The 16,992-nt window shown below is 40.0% G+C and overlaps 1 protein-coding gene across 1 annotated transcript in view; it reads left to right on the top strand.

Moving 5' to 3' along the window:
- The window catches only part of UMAD1 (UBAP1-MVB12-associated (UMA) domain containing 1), a 197,469-nt gene that overhangs the window by 64,597 nt on the left and 115,880 nt on the right, over positions 1–16,992 (top strand). The gene's annotated exons all lie outside the window — the stretch shown is intronic.

Below are 16,992 nucleotides of genomic sequence, written 5' to 3'. Positions count from 1 at the left end.
GGGTAACCACCTTTCTGTATACAGTGCTATAAAATCCCTCCTGGCCAGAGGCAACATCCTGTTACCTGTAAAGGGTTAAGAAGCTCAGCTAACCTGGCTGGCACCTGACCCAAAGGACCAATAAGGAGACAAGATGCTTTCAAATCTTGGGGTGGAAGGGATTTTGTGCTCTTTGTTTACGTGGTTGATCTCTCTGGGACTGAGAGGCCAGACAGAAATCCATCTTCTCCAACCCATCCTAATCCAAGTCTCCAATATTGCAACCAGTATAGGTAAGCCAGGCAAGGTGGATTAATTTATCTTTTGTTTGTTTTATGTGAATTTTCCCTGTGTTAAAAGGGAGGTTTATTCCTGTTTTCTGTAACTTTAAGGTTTTTCCCAGAGGGGGATCCTCTGTTTGTTTTTTGAATCTGAATACCCTGTAAAGTATTTTCCATCCTGATTTTATAGAGATGATTCTTTTACCTTTTCTTTAATTAAAATTCTTCTTCTAAGAACCTGATTGATTTTTTTTCATTGATCTTAAGATCGAAGGGTTTGGGTCTGTGCTCACCTGTACAAATTGGTGAGGATTATTATCAAGCCTTCCCCAGGAGAGGGGGTGTAGGGCTTGGGGGGGGGGGATATTTTGGGGGAAGACGTCTCCAAGTGGTCTCTTTCCCTGTTCTTTATTTAAAACGCTTGGTGGTGGCAGCATACTGTTCAAGGACAAGGCAAAGTTTGTACCTTGGGGAAGTTTTTAACCTAAGCTGGTAAGAATAAGCTTAGGGGGTCTTTCATGCGTGTCCCCACATCTGTACCCTAGAGTTCAGAGTGGGGGAAGGAACCCTGACACAGCTGTATACCTAAAAGAAGCCTGTTGGGGTGGGAGGGAGACATGCTGAGCATCCATCCTCTAAAAATCAAGCTCATTTCAGGAGTCTGGGCACCCAAAATCCCTAATGCCTTTTATATAAAATATTGGGCTTACTTTTTTGTAATCTGTAAAATGTGTTTTTATTTTGAACAGCCAGCCTTGTTAGCAGTCATTATTTTCCTTGTATGCTAGCCAAAATCTTTCCATCTAAGCTTGAAGAAAAAGCACCAACAGGGAAGATGTGCTATCCAGTCAATCGTTCTCTTCAGTAATATTTGTTCCATTGCTACTATAGTACATTCCTATTGGTTGTCAAAGATGTGACCTTTCTGGTCTCCCCTCGCACGCTTTAGTATTGTTTCAGTTTAATTGATATTATTTCTAACTTCTTCGGCTCCTAACAACAGCACTCCAAAATACTGAAGTCAGTTCTAAAATCAGTCTCTTATTCAACCCCTTTCTTCCAACAGAGGATAACTATTCACTCGTTGTTCTGGGAAATGTATTGACCTAATCTGGCTAAGGGAGATGTATACTGTATCCTTTATCTACCATCTTGTGAAATGACCACCGTGAAGCACTTATGGTTTTATGTGTCTTTTAACAAGTAGGCTTGCCAGCTATTACTAAAGATTTTGCCTTCTGGAAAAGGAATGGCAGGGAAAGTAAAATTGAATGAATACACCAACTTTGTATGAAAGCAGTGGTTGATACAAAGACTACACACTTCCCCAAGCATACAAAAACAAAAAATTTGAAAGTTTAGCCTCCTATCAATAGGTATCTTCTTATACTCCATCTTCAGGCACACTTTATCACCTGGTACCATAGAACACTCATTATAAACTTAACTCTGTCCATCTTTTATTCTAAATGCACCCCTTTCTAGAGTGTCCCTTCCACTCCCTGAATTTAGTAGTTGTAGGATGTTTGGTGTAATTGTTGTTTGTGTAGGGGGAGCATGGTTGTATGTAGATGGTGGTTAAAAGGGCACCTTTCTGATGTAAGGCTGGCATCCCTCACCACTCAGTTAAGGTTGTAGTTTATGGTTTGCCTTAGTTGTAATGGAAAGGTGTGCTTGTGGGTGGAAAAATAGAGGCTAAGTACTAGCAAAGGGCATAACTTTCCTTTTTTCTTGCTTTTGTGGGGCAGTCTCGGGTGTGTATATGCTTGGGGGTGGAGGCAACCCTATTATCAGAAACCTTATTGTGTATTCATTTTCCTTAAGGATTTTAGTTCTTAATTGGGAATTACATAAGGGGGTGGACCTCTGGGCATAGAAGAATAGCTGCTAATAGAGATTATTTTATCCATCAGTAATGGTGTATGAGTCCTTCTCCGTTGTAGGATAGAACATGCTTTGGGGTGGGGACTTTTTTTGTTTGTCTCTATATAATGCCTAGAACAGTAGTGCCTGTGACTGGCTCATAAACAGTACAATACAAATAATAAATACCCTGGCAGCATTGCACTTGATGGAGAAGATCTTATGCACATGTGACCTGTATCAACCAAACAAACTTTAGTGAGCTTAGTCCCAATCAAACTGGCTTGTATGCACAATGCGTGAACTTTCAGTTATAACATGAAAAATGGCTAAAAAATTACCTTGTATCAGTATTTTAAAACCTCTTCTCAGGATTCCCCTCCTCCCCCACGTTTTTTGCAGATTGATAATGCATTTAAGAGATATTGGTCAACAATAAAAATAGGACTGCCAAAGAAAAACTTCAGTTTGAACCCAAGTTCAAAGATATATTAAAACTTTAATGAGAAACCGAACAAAAACAACATAGAAAATTCATAGAAAATAAAAGCTAACCTTGGGTAAAATTTCATATCAACTGAAAACTTGTTTCTTTCTGAAAGTGAATATATACCCCATTTTGGAACACAACCTTAACTTCAGGTAGGTGTGTTAGTCTGTATCAGCAAAAAGAACGAGGAGGACTTGTGGCACCTTCGTAGGTGTCTCCGTACTGAGATGTTTTGAGGAGGAGGGGCAAGGTGGGAATGGGGAAGTTTTTGATTTACTGATGCACTAGCATAGTTAATGCCTGCTGCTTTCTGTCCAATAATTTTAAAAATATTGGAATAAGCTGGTACATGCCTTTTCATCAGAAAAAATGTTTTTAAGTGTGTGAGGGGTGTTGCTACAGTTCATGAAAATAGTTCTGTTAATCCCATCATTAGGTGAGATACAGTCAACCTAAGAAATAAAACTCTTTACAAATTGAGTAACGTAATAGATTAAATCCATGCTTTATTTTAAAGGAAGTGGTATCTTCAGTCAGAGGTGATGCGTTTGGGGGATCCACATGCGGTCATGTGTCTCCCAACCCCCCCAACCCCAATTTGCCTACCATTTAGCAACCGTTAAATGTTCAGAGGAGGAGCCATTGCAGACTCTGCCTCAAAGGCAGAGGGCGTCGGCAAGGCCTTGGGCCACCTCTCAAAGGGATGCCCAGCAGCAAAAAGGTAGCGGTTCCTCCTGGCAGCAGCACTCGTATGCCCATGCAGGACTGGAAGGGAGGAAGCAACAGAATGGCTGGCTGTGGGCTGAGCCCCTACTCCCTCAATACATGGGGCTGCTTCTCCTTCTCTCCTGCCGAAGTCCCAGCACTTTGCAGATTGCTGTGGGGTGAATGCCATGTGCCTGTTCCTAGGGCAGAGGCTGCTCTCCCACTCCTATAGCAGGGGGTCTACCCAGGGGAAACTGCTCCCCTCACACTGCAGCAGGGCTTTCCCTGTCTTCCATTTAACAACCACTTTAATCCAGAGGTGACATGTGGGGCAGTCACATACCACGCCCCCCCAGCCTTTAAATTGTGCCCCCACCCCCAGTCAACAGTTGTGTCGCCTCTGTCTTCAGTTGAAAACACTGATTTTTATTTGCTTCATAAAATCCTAGTCTTGGTTTACTGTCCTATGAACCACATATTTTGTAGATCCAGTAATCTTGCTGATAATACAGTATATCTAACCAGTACTTGATGCAATGTTAAGTTTAAGTAGCAACATGACACTTTTCATAGAATAGATTTTTTCATCAATAGTACTAAATTTTCTTTTGTGGTCTTTTTTGAATTAGTTTTACACTTCCTAAATGGATAAATTTCCTTAAAGAAAAAAACATCATGAAAAATGGTTGAGGATAATATTTTCTTTTAAACTTATTTTTGACTATTCAATGGATTCTAAATATCTTTTTTTTTTTTTTTTTTTTTTTAAAGTTTTGCTGTGGAGAGGGGAGCCATTAGTTATGAAGGACATAGACAAAAGTTGTTTTAGTCTCGTGCTCCCTCTGTGACATAATTGGCACATACGATGAAGTGAGCTGTAGCTCACGAAAGCTTATGCTCTAATAAATTTGTTAGTCTCTAAGGTGCCACAAGTACTCCTTTTCTTTTTACTAGTCCTAGAGGGGGCTGCTATCATTGATAACACTGGTTCATAAAAAAGGATCCACATCCTTTCCTATTACAAAGAAGGATAACATTGGAAGGCACATCTTAATTCTGGGTTTTTAAGATTGCAACAAATCATGAATACTTGAAAATTTATTAAAATGTCATCTTAGTATTGTCAGAAGCTTCAGCAACGAAACAATCAAGTGAAATTTTACTCCAGGGTTCAAGTATTGTCTTGGTAAGTCTACCATAAACCTACCACATGTAATAGGGTTTTGTTGGTGCTTTTTTTTTTTTTTTAAAATAAATCTATGTATTTTAAAAGAGGGAGGGAAAAATGCATTTTTAAAAAATTGCACATTTGTTCCTCTTTCTGGATTGAAAGAATTTTTTTACAGAAATAGTCTCCAGATTCCTTTTGTCCATTAAACAAGTTATTAAGCATGGCTAAACTGACTGAAGAGATTGTTTGTTTGTTTCTTTCAGGTGTACATTATATACACAGGTTTCAGAGTAGCAGCCGTGTTAGTCTGTATTCGCAAAAAGAAAAGGAGTACTTGTGGCACCTTAGAGACTAACAAATTTATTAGAGCATAAGCTTTCGTGAGCTACAGCTCACTTCATCGGATGCATTTTTCAGGTGGGGTTTTTTTTTAAATGTCTAGTCTAGAGCAAGAAACCATTGCTCTTCAAACTGCTTGACTCTAGTGGCTGTGATATATACAGTTGCTGATAGTGACTCCAGGAAATAGAAAGGACCGAAGAGATCCAGAATAAAGAGAGAGCTTGCTTTCTGTGTATCCTCAGTGTGAAGCTTCATTTTTAGTACTTTGAATGTATTGATTATCTATTCCTCTTAGGTTAGGAAGTACTGTGATATATTTCTTAAAGAAGTAATGCTTCCAATTAAAGATTTCTCTATGCATTTTACATCCATTGACTTTAGCCTCAAAAGACACCTTATATCAACCATGTGAGGTAGGTAAGCATTCTATCTATTTTACAAACAAGGAAATTGAATCGCAGATTAACTGACTTGTCTGAAGGCACCCATGAAATGTGCCAGAGCTGACTCCCACTGCTGTGTCTTTGAACATCAAATCACTTTTCTTTCTGGTTCTACTTAACTCTATCTTCATAGGTGGTTGTCAGGACTGCTGGAATACTTGTCTTTATACCAGCACAAGTTGTGGCAGAATTTAGTGTTAGCTATTTTAATGGGCATCAATGTAGATTTTCAGAACTAGAGTTCTCATTTTTATTGCTTTTATGTGGATTCCCCATAGACATTGTTTACATCTTGCTCTCTTTAATTTTATGTATGTTATAATTCTTCAGTTTCCTGTTGGTACCTATTTCTATACCTCTGTAAACTAGAAAGGACTTGAGCACTTCATCATATTTCCAGCTGTAACTATCTAGAAGTATGACTTTTTTTTTTTTGTAACTTCTTAATGGAGGAAAGACCATCTTTTTGATTTAGTCTTATTTTCTAAATTTTCTTTAAGTTCACGTTTCTATTTTTTGGTAAGATTTTTCTAACATTCTCTTTCTGGCACGAAATGTGAAAGAAAGAGTAGAATCAAATGAAGTAAAAATCTTAAATGAACCAAACTGTACCATAGAATCTCTATGGATAATAATTCCATGCTCTAATAATAAGAATATTGCAGTAGGGATATATTACCAACCGGTGACTGTGAAATGCTCAGGGGGATTAGAGAAGCTAAAAAAATAAAAATAAAAAACTCGGCAATAATGGGGGATTTCAACTATCCCCATATTGACTAGGTACATGTCACAGTCCTAGAACCCACACTGAGAGGCAATTCTTGATTTACTCCTAACTGGAGCACAGGATCTGGTCCAAGAGGTGAATATAACTGGACCGCTTGGTAGTAATGACCATAATATAGTTAAATTTAACATCGCTGTGATGGGGGGAAAAACAGCACAGCAGCCCAACACTGTATCATTTAATTTCAGTAAGGGAGTCTACACAAAAATGAAGACGTTAGTGAAACAGAAATTAAAAGGTACAGTGCCAAAAGTGAAATCCCTGCAAGCTGCATGGAAATTCTTTAAAGACACCATAATAAAGGCTCAACTGTATACCTCAAATTAAAAAATCATAGTAAGAAAACCAAAAAAAGTGCCACCATGGCTAAACAACAAATTCAAAGAAGCAGTAAGAGACAAGTCATCCTTTAAAAAGTGGAAGTTAGATCCTAGTGAGAAAAATAGAATTAGGAAGTCAAAAAAGAATTTGAAGAACAACTAGCCAAAGACTAATAGCAAAAAGTAATAGCAAGAATTTTTTTAAGTACATCAGAAGCAGGAAACTTGCTAAACAACCATGGGGGCCACTGGATGATCGAGATGTTAAAGGAGCACTCAAGAACAATAAAACCATTGTGGAGAAACTAAATGAATTCTTTTTATTGGTCTTCACTACTGAGGATGAGGGAGATTCCCAAACCTGAGCCAGTCTTTTTTTAGGTGACAGCTCTGAGGAACTGTCCTAGATTGTGGTGTCATTAGAGGAGGTTTTGGAACAAATTGATAAACTAAACAGTAATAAGTCACCAGGACCAGTTGGTATTCACCCAAGGGTTCTGAAGAAACTCAAATGTGAAATTGCAGAACTACTAACTTTAGTTTGTAACTTTGCATTTAAATCATTTTCTGTTCCAAATGAGGATCGCTAATGTGACACCAATTTTTAAAAAGGGCCAGAGGTGATCCTGGCAATTACAGGCCAGTAAGCCTGACTTCAGTACAGGGCAAACTGGCTGAAACTATAGTAAAGAACAAAATTGTCAGACATCTAGATGAACATTAATTTGTTGGGGAAAAGTCCAACATGGTTTTTGTAAAGGGAAATCATGCCTCCCCAATCTACTAGAATTCTTTGAGTGGGTCAACAAGCATGTGGGTGATCCAGTTGATCTAGTGTACTTTAGATTTTCATAAAGCCTTTGACAAGGTCCCTCACCACAGACTCTTAAGCAAAGTAAGCTGTCATGGGATAAGAAGGAAGGTCCTCTCATGGATTGGTAACTGGTTAAAATAGGAAACAAAAGGTAGGAATAAATGGTCAGCTCTCAGAATGGAGGGAGGTAAATAGTGGTGTCCCCCAGGGGTCTGTACTGGGCCCAGTCCTACTCAACATATTCATAAATGATCTGGAAAAAGGGGTAAACAGTGAGGTGGCAAAATTTGCAGATGATGCAAAATTACTCTAGATAGTTAAGTCCCAACAGACTGCGAAGAGCTACAAAAGAATCCTCAGAACTGGGTGACTGGGCAACAAAATAGCAGATGAAATTAAATGGCTGGTGAATCTTGCCCATATGCTCAGGGTTTAGCTGCTTGCCATATTTGGGGTCGGGGAGGAATTTTCCTCCAGGGCAGATTGGAGAGGCCCTGGAGCTTTTTCGCCTTCCTCTGTAGCATGGGGCATGGGTGACTTGAGGGAGGCTTCTCTGCTCCTTGAAGTCTTTAAACCATGATTTAAGGACTTCAATAGCTCAGACGTAGGTGAGGTTTTTTTTGTAGGAGTGGGTGGGTGAGATTCTGTGGCCTGCGCTGTGCAGGAAGTCGGACTAGATGATCAGAATGGTCCCTTCTGACCTTAGTATCTATGAATCACTCAAGTTTACAGACTCTAAATTCTCCACTGTCCCTGCTCTGAAATTGGCCGAATCTTCAGACTTCTGGCAGGGATGCACTGAGCAAATAAATGGGCCTTATAATACACCTGAATTCCAGAGTCAAAGGCTTTCCACTGAAGGCCCATCTACGAATTATTGACTTGGCCACCTCGTTGATCCTGACTTTCAAGATAAAACATAAGGAGAGAGGCAGATTTTCAGGTCCATTGTATATATTGGTGGGAGGGCAGAGGCAGGGAATTAGTTAATTTTACTCTATTCCTTAGTGTGACTGAACCATTCCAGATAATTCAGGAAAATACCTTTAACTTCCCTGTATTCTGAACTTTCTAATCTACATTATTTTTGATGACCAGTCTCTCTGGACGGGCACTTTAAAAACAACAAGCATGTGGTGAATGGCTAAACTTAAAACCAGGAAATAGTTATACTGCATACCATCTTCACAACACAACCTTAATTGTGGCCTCTAACTGGCTATTGAGAATGGGTCAGTACAAGTGATGCAAATGTTATAGGATGTAGTGAAAACTAAACTTTACATTCTATGCAACAAATCCAAAGTACTGCCAGTGGCTGTAGTGGCTCAGGCATTTACTGAAGAAATAAATGTCCCTCTTGTCCAAGATAAATCATATTTATTAAATTCACAGATATTTAGAGTGGTATGAAATTTAAGCATCCTCAATACTGAACACACAAGATATAAGGTTTCTGCATTTAATGTGTGGGATATTTAAAATTATCACCCTTATTTATTTTTTCATTTTAGTAGACATTGATCAGATATGAACTAAAGAATTTTGCAATACTGTAATTCATTAAGCATGTAACTCAGGTGAACTATTAGCTAAAATCTCCATATAGATGTGGTACTTGAAGATCACATCTAGTCAATCAGTGCATTTTACACACTTTTACAAGATGAATAATTCTGGTACTCACTAAAAAGTAAATCTTAAAGGTGTAGGATGCAGTGATGCATAACTCATACCGTCAGGGGGTAGCCGGGTTAGTTGGTGCCACCAGACTCCTTATAACTCATATTACTTCTGAAAGGAGAAAAACTTTTAAAGAAAAGAAAAATACAGTCATATAGAATATGGATGTTCTTTTTGATGTTTTTATAACTTTTCTCCCTGAATAACCTTCTTCTGATTCTTATTTTTACATTTCCCTATAAAATGTTTCTCTTGTGGTTTTGTTTTTTGTTTTTAAAGACATTTTTGTGTATTAAGAAGAAAGCATGAAGTTTATTTTGGGGAAGAGGTTAAGAAATACCATGAATGGAACACATCATGCCTGTCATCGGTACATTTTATCATTCTTTCCCTGTTGCTTGGAATAAACCTTTCTTAAATATGAACACGTGGGTCAGTTGAGCATGTGCTCTTTTATTGGTATGCCAGTGTTGTAATTTTTCTTGTGTGTGGGCAACACGTTAGTTTATATAACTTTGAACTTGTGTAGATCTCTTTTTCTTCTCCAAACTACTTTGTTGAAGGCTCTTGTCATAGCATTCCTGTCATTAGATTAGTATTCCTGCTTCTCCTTTTCCATGTGATTATAGGCGGAGTACTATCAGATTGGGAGCAGCATTATTCGTATATTCATGCTATATGCAGGATGAAAAGGGTATCTAGAGAGTTGCTGTCTCCCAAGAAAAATACTGGATTGCCACACCAGACCATGAATCCAATTACATCTCAGAATATCACAGGAGCACGTGCTTCTGTATACAGAACAGGTGTACCATGGTTAGTGGCACTGCTTTCTCTTCCCCTCCCCCCCACCTGTGTGCCTGCTCCACCTGATCTAGATTAACACCTTCCCTGTAGAAATGAAAGATTGAAGTCTCCAGAACCACTTAGCAAATGAACTGAAACTTTCAAGCTTTGTGCCTCCAGTAGAAAGACAAAAGATGATAGAAACAGTTGGAATTGTGTTTTAAAACACATTTCCTGGATAGTTATGGCATGGGACTTTATTCTATGTGCTGTAGTTTGCTCAGTTTCAACCTGTGCTAAAGCATGATAGGAGAGAGTCCTAGGTAATCTCTGTTTCACACCCTGGAGGCACATTGCTACAAAAATCCCATTGTAATGGATTTGTGGGGTTTAGCATTAACAAGAATTGGCAAACTTATCCATCCTTTCCATAAAAATTTCTTTTCTTTGAGTAATAAGGTCCCTGGTTCATCCATAATAGAAGCGAAAATTACCATCCAAAGATTTGTCTTGGCAGTAGATGGATTTTACCATGCTCTGCAATAGGAGAAATTGGTGGGTTTTTTTTGTTCCTTTAAAAATCTAATACAATCTGTAATTAAGAAAATAGTTTGGAATTATCCTTAGAATAGAAGTTCTCACCTGGAGGGAACTTCAGGAGGCAGGACATTCCCTAGCCCCCAGGACTGACAGGTCTAGTTCTGCTCCCAAGCTGCAATGGATCTGTGGCCCTCGTTACCAAACTGAAAATTTTCAGGTTTGCACCAATAAATTTTTCTTCTATTATCATAGTCTGTAAAAGGATGAGAGGTTTTTATTGCTGTATTGTAATGAGGACACTTTAAAAGTTATTGACATTAGGACTTTGGCTGCATCCATTTTGATCCTAATACGTAAGTTATTACATGCTGAAAATAGACAGCTAGTGTCAGTCCAGAAATTTGGTCAGTTTTCTTCCCTCCCCCTGTCCTATTTAAAAAATAAAACAAAACATCACAGGCTAACTAGAGTTTGTGAGTGGAGAAATCTACTAGTTTAGAAAATTGAGGTATTCTGAAGTTCAATATTTAGGACTATAGCTGTTAGCTTAAAAATACTAGAGAGAGAGAGAGAGAGAGAGAGAGTGTATATATTTTTAAAATTCCATTCTTGGTGGTTAAAATCAGTGGGGTAAGTTTCAGATTTTTGTATTTTTGACTTTATCAGTAAATACCTCTGGCTGTGGCTGGAGGAAGCTTACTGAAGTTTGATTTGGCATGTGGGAGATCCTGAAAGATATCATCTTCTTTTTTCATCTCTTGCTAAACAAATATTTTTCTTTCAGACACATGGCATGGGCATACTGTAGTGAAGATATTGTACAATACATATTTAAGAGCTTGAATTAACAGCAATTGAAACCTAACCTGTATACTGCAGAATCATAGAAATGTAGGATTGGAAGGGACCTCAGTAGGTCAACTAGTCCAGTGCCTCTCCACCTTTCCAGACTACTATAACCATTTCAGAAGTCTGATTTGTCTTGCATATCCCTTGCATAGTTTCACTCACTTAAAAATACTTGCTTACAAAATCAGACATAAAAATACCAAAGTATCACAGCACACTATTACTGAAAAATTGCTTACTCTCTCATCTTTACCTTTAATTATAAAATAAATCAATTGGAATAAGCCTTGTAGTTACATTTCAGAGTATAGTATATAGAGCAGTATAAACAAGTCATTGTATGAAATTTTAGTTGGTACTGACTTCGCTACTGCTTTTTACATAATCTGTAAAACTAGACAAATAACTAAATGAGTTGATATACCCCCTGGAAGACCTCCTGAGTACCTCCAGGAGTACACATACCCCTCATTGAGAACCACTGATCTAGTCTAGTCCCTTGTGCTGAGGCAGGACTAAGTATTATCTAGATCAGTGTTTTTCAAAGTTCAGGTCACGACCCAGTACTGGGTCACAGAGTATAAGGCACTGGGTCGCTCCGGTCAGCACTGCTGATGGTGACATTAAAATTCATATTGATGGTGCTGCCCAGCTAAGGCAGGCTAGTGCCTACAGTTCCAACACCACACCGTACCCTGGAAGCGGCCAGCAGCGGGTCTGGCTTCTAGGTAGGGGGGACCACGGAGCTCCACATGCTGCCCCCGCCCCAAGCAGCAGCTCCGCGCTACCATTGGCCGGTTCCTGAATCAGACTTCAAATATATGTTATATAGATTCAAATGAAAAAAATTTTCAGATTTCATCCACTTTCTCCAAAGATTTCCTTACTATGAAATATCATATAAGCTTTTTGGGGCTGAATACAGGAGGAAGAGTGACAAAACACTTAATTGATCATCCCCTAGCTTTTAACTTCAGAATGTTGCTGTCTTACAACCTAATCTTACACATCTTTTACAACTGTTCTACAGATTTAAACTTCAATCAATTTGGAACCTATGTTTTTCCATATTGATAAATGTCTGCACACAATGTGGCTCTCAACTACTTTTCAAATTCATCCCATTTGTGCTTGGTAGGTTCAAGACCTAAAGATGCAGTAAACTTAGTTTGGGTTGGTCTGGATGGATACTTCTTACTAGATTAACATTATTGTCATGAAGCATGCCAGTTGCGAAGGTGCCTCCTGAGAAGCAGACACTTGGGATCTGGACTTGTATCACCTGATGTCAGATAGAGCAAACATCTACTCAGAAAGTGGTAACCTTCTGCTTGGAAAATAAAACAAAAAATTCTTGCGCCAGTATTAATCTTTGATTATACATAAACATTTATAGTTTAATGGTGTTTGAAAAGATAAGGAAAAACCCACTTATTAGACCAACAGTTCTATAACCAAACAGATTTTTATGCCAGGATTGGGAAATTTTCACAAGATGACTGTAAGGCTTATGCAGAATATGTGAATAAGTAGATATGCCTCAACTGTAATGAGATTATAACTTTCTGCTGTTGTCACCTTTGGAAATTTATTGTTAACAGTTTCTTCATGGTTTGTAGTTGTACACAAATGCCAGCATATATGATAAGGCTGTGAGTCTGTCACGGATTCCGTGACTTCTGCAGCAGCCTGGGCGGCTGGCCTGGTGGCTGCCTGAGAGGCTCGGGCTGCTGCTGGGGCAGTCTCAGGCCACTGCACCTCTTTCTCTCCCGCTTCCCCAGCAGCAGCGATGGTTGTGGGCTGCTACACCACCCAGCAGCAGCAGGAGTCTCAGGACATTGTGTCCCCACTTCCCTCCCAGCAGCAGCGGGGGTCTCTGCCTTCCCCCAAGAGCACCCACCACGCCACCAGGCTGCCCCCCTGCCTCAGAGCACTGAAGGTTTAGTCAAGGGTATATAGTGCAGGTCATGAACAGGTCATGGGCCCTGAATTTTTGTTCACTGTCCATGACTTTTAGTCACAAGTATTTTTAGTAAAATGTAGCCTTATCTGACTCTTAATTGTTAATCTCAAATGTGTGTTATATTTTTTGTTTTCAGATGCAATAGAATGGCAAATTTAGAGATACTGTACATTTCTTGGTCAAAAAACTTCCATGGGAAACATTGCTATTTTTCATCACAATTTCAAAATTTTTGAAAATTTCCAATTAGTTTTATTAATAATCTAGGTTACATAGGAAGACATTACTTTAGGCAGTGGTGAGATCAGCGGGACTGATTTTAAATCAAAGAAATTTAAATAACTGATTTTAATAATAGAATATCAGGGTTGGAAGGCACCTCAGGAGGTCTAGTCCAACCCCCTGCTCAAAGCAGGACCAATCCCCAACTAAATCATCCCAGCCAGGGCTTTGTCAAGCCTAAACCTATCATGATTTAAATCTGCAAGCAGAAAACCATTATTTAAATAATCAATGTAATTGTTTTCAATTGTACTTTAGCTATTTTTTCTATTTTTTTTTCATTGGTTGGTAACCATCAAATCATGCTGATTTGGAACTAATTATAGCCTTTGTTTAATTTGGTGTTTCTTTTTACTAACCAGGAGAATACACTAGATCTATACACATTCATTTAAACAATTATATAGCTTAACTTGCATTTATTGAGACTTAATTTTTACATTTTTTATCATGTTAGTAAAAGATGAATGATGCATTTCTTATTTATTAGAACAGTGGTTCTCAACCTGTGGTCCGAAGACCACCATCAGTCCTGACCATGGGAACACCCTGAGCTCTGGGGAAGACAAAGTTTACATCTCCCCAGAGGACATCTTTCTTACCTTTTCCACAGTCTCATTTTTGGTCCAACCCTACTGAGATATCATGATTGCAGAGAAAGAAACCTCCTTGAATAGGAGGGAGTATTCCCCTATTTCATCTAGCTGGAGCATTTGTTCTATGGTACCGACAGCTCTGAAGGTTGAATGGGAACCTACCTTCTCTTCTGCCAAGTTAGCGACTCCAGATAGAACATCATCTGGTAACCATCAGAAGGAAGCTTGCCCAGGCAGAGGCACCTGAAGGTCTGTCATCTGTCGTCATGACTATCTGGGGAACCGATGGTACCAGTGCCATCGTGTTCCCCTCTACCTTCATACTGGCATTGTATGGGATTCTTACTTGGGACACCCTGGATCTGTGCATGAATGCCACTTACCCTCTCCTAGCAGACACCAACTTGCTCCATCAAAGTATGAGGGAGAAGAAATTGAGCCAGGCCTGCTGGGACCAATGGATATATCCTCCTCACCAGATGAGGTGGTTGCCCCATCTTCACCTTCCCCACCCGATGACTATAGGAAGTATCAAGAGCTCCTGAATAGGGTGGTGACTGAGTTCCAGATCCAACTCAGGGAGGTGCAGGATAGTCAGACTAGGCTCCTGAACATTCTGCAACCTTCTGGTCCAGGTTGGGTGGTCCTTCCTGTGAATGAGGCCATTATGGAACCAAGCAGGGTAGTTTAGCATACTCCCTTCATCCCCCAAAAAGGCTGATAAGTATTATTTTTTTTACCAGCCAAGGGAAGGGAATTTCTGTTGACACATTCAGCATACGCTTCTCTGATGGTGCAAGCAGCCACTGGGAAGTCCTAGGTTTCAGCATTTGATGGCAACACCCACTGATAATGGTACTAAACAGCTGGACTTCATAAGGAAGAAGATATCTATTTTTTTTTCTACCAACTGTCAGTTTTGAATTGCCAACTACTAGGCTTTGTTAGCAAAGTATGATTTCACCAGTTGATTCACATTCTTGGACTTTAAGAACAAGCTCCCTCAGAAGGACAGCACCTGATTCCAAGTCCTTATCAAAGGCAAATTGGTAGCTAAAACATCTCTTTAGGCTGCAGTTGATGCCACTGACATTGCTTCATGACAATTGCTGTAACTGTTCCTCTTTTAGAACAAGTCTTGGTTTCACTGTGTTTCTTTTGATAGAATATTGGAGAACTGTGTTACTCTAGTGATGCCATCTTACATTGTCCCCTAAACTTTTGGTGTCTGCCTCATTCACTTCACTCACAACTGGAGGGCAGTAACAATAGACAAGTGGGTGCTCGAGATCATTCACTCTGGCTACATGATCAAGTCGGTCACCTCCCTATCACAAACCCTTTTCCCAACCCTTTTTCAGGGACCACTTTCACAAGGAGTTCTCCATCAGTAGGTAGACACTCTTCAGTGAGGGGCTATAGAGCATGTGCCATCTCAACATTAAGGGGAAGGTTTCTACTCCTCAAGTTCCTTAGTTCCCAAGAAAAATGGAGGATGGAGACCAATCCTCAATTTATATCAACTTAATTTCTTTATTTGAAAATCAGAATTCTGCATTGTCTTATGGGCCAAAGGTTGCCCACCACTGATTTATGCCAGACAGGGTAATCCGCTGGCGGGCCATGAGACGGTTTGTTTACATTGACCATCCGCAGGCACGGTCACCCGCAGCTCCCAGTGACCACAGGGCATAGACTAATCAGAGTGACTTTACGCTCAACCACAGCAAGGGCTTTACCTCCCTATGGAAAGATTCCATGCTGTGAACAAGTTGCCCTCAGACCACACAGTCTGTCTTTCCCTACTAGTCTGCATGGCCCCCCCCCTACTTGCATAATGCTATTTACCATGCTCCTCCTCTGTTGTCTACAGGCCTGGTTCTGGTGTTTACTCACCGGGCAGAGACAACATGAATACCAGGGTAACAATTCCCACCAAGGTTCAAGCTTCTCTTGTTTTGGGGGATGAACCCAGAACAAGTGCATGTGAGAGTCTTTCTGAAGAAGAGCTCTGTGTAAGCTTGAAATCTTCTGTCACACCTACAGAAGTTAGTCCAGTGAAAGGTATTGTCTCGCCCACCTTGTGTGTCTCATATCCTAGGACTGACACAACCACATCATCACTGCATATCTAGATAAAACCGATGTCTGTTTTCTCCATAAATAAACAGGGTGGAGCAAAATCCTTTCTCTGCAGTAGCAGTCAACTTATGGAACTGGTGCATGAGAAACACCACAGCACTCTCAGCAACGTACCTACCAGGTGTTCAGAAGTCTTTGGTGGACAAACTTAACAGTCACTTTTCCACAGATGGGGGACACCCAATTCTGTCCTGAACAAGAGCTTCATCCAAAGGTGAACAACATCCTGGGACCAGTTCACTTCCCAGATGAACAAAATGTTTCCCTAGTCCTTCTCTAGAATATCTCTGGGCCGGGACTCCAGGGGTGTTGCCCTTCTGCTGTCCTCAACACATTACTTCAGGCTTGCTTGTCCTCCTATCCCACTGTTACCATAAATGCTACGTATGACTCGGAACAACAAAAGTCAGGTCATTCTCATCCTGCCCAGCTGGCCCAGGTGACTTTGGTTTTCAAATTTTCTGTTAATGCCAACCTGACCTTTCATGAGCATACAACCCTTTCTTGAGTCACTAAATCTGGAGAGCAGCCTGATCAGCCATCCCAATCCAGGCCTTCTTCATCTCATGGCCTGGTATTTGGATGGGCTTTAGACCCAAAGCATTCCTGTTCAGAGGCTGCTCAATCTATTCTCACTCAGCATTTTCTGATGGAGTTCTTTCTGCTCTATCTGGCCAAATAGAGATGTTTCTTAACATGGAAAGAATAGAATAAATTATCCCTAAATTCAACTGGAATTCCTCTTATTTTAGACTATCTCCTCACCTTCAAGATGTCAGGTGTTTCCATAAGGTTGCTGCAGGTCCACCTTGCAGCAGTCAGCACCTTCCATCCTCCAGTTGAAGGTATGCTGTTTTTACTCATCCAACGACAATTAAATTCCTGAAAGTCCTTACTAGAATTTTCCCACTGGTGGTGAAACCAATAATGCACTGGGCTCTTAATCTTGTTCT

The sequence above is a fragment of the Dermochelys coriacea genome, chromosome 2, assembly GCF_009764565.3.
Source record: "Dermochelys coriacea isolate rDerCor1 chromosome 2, rDerCor1.pri.v4, whole genome shotgun sequence".
Classification (NCBI taxonomy): Eukaryota; Metazoa; Chordata; order Testudines; family Dermochelyidae; genus Dermochelys; species Dermochelys coriacea.
This window is presented reverse-complemented; position numbering and strand designations above follow the sequence as displayed.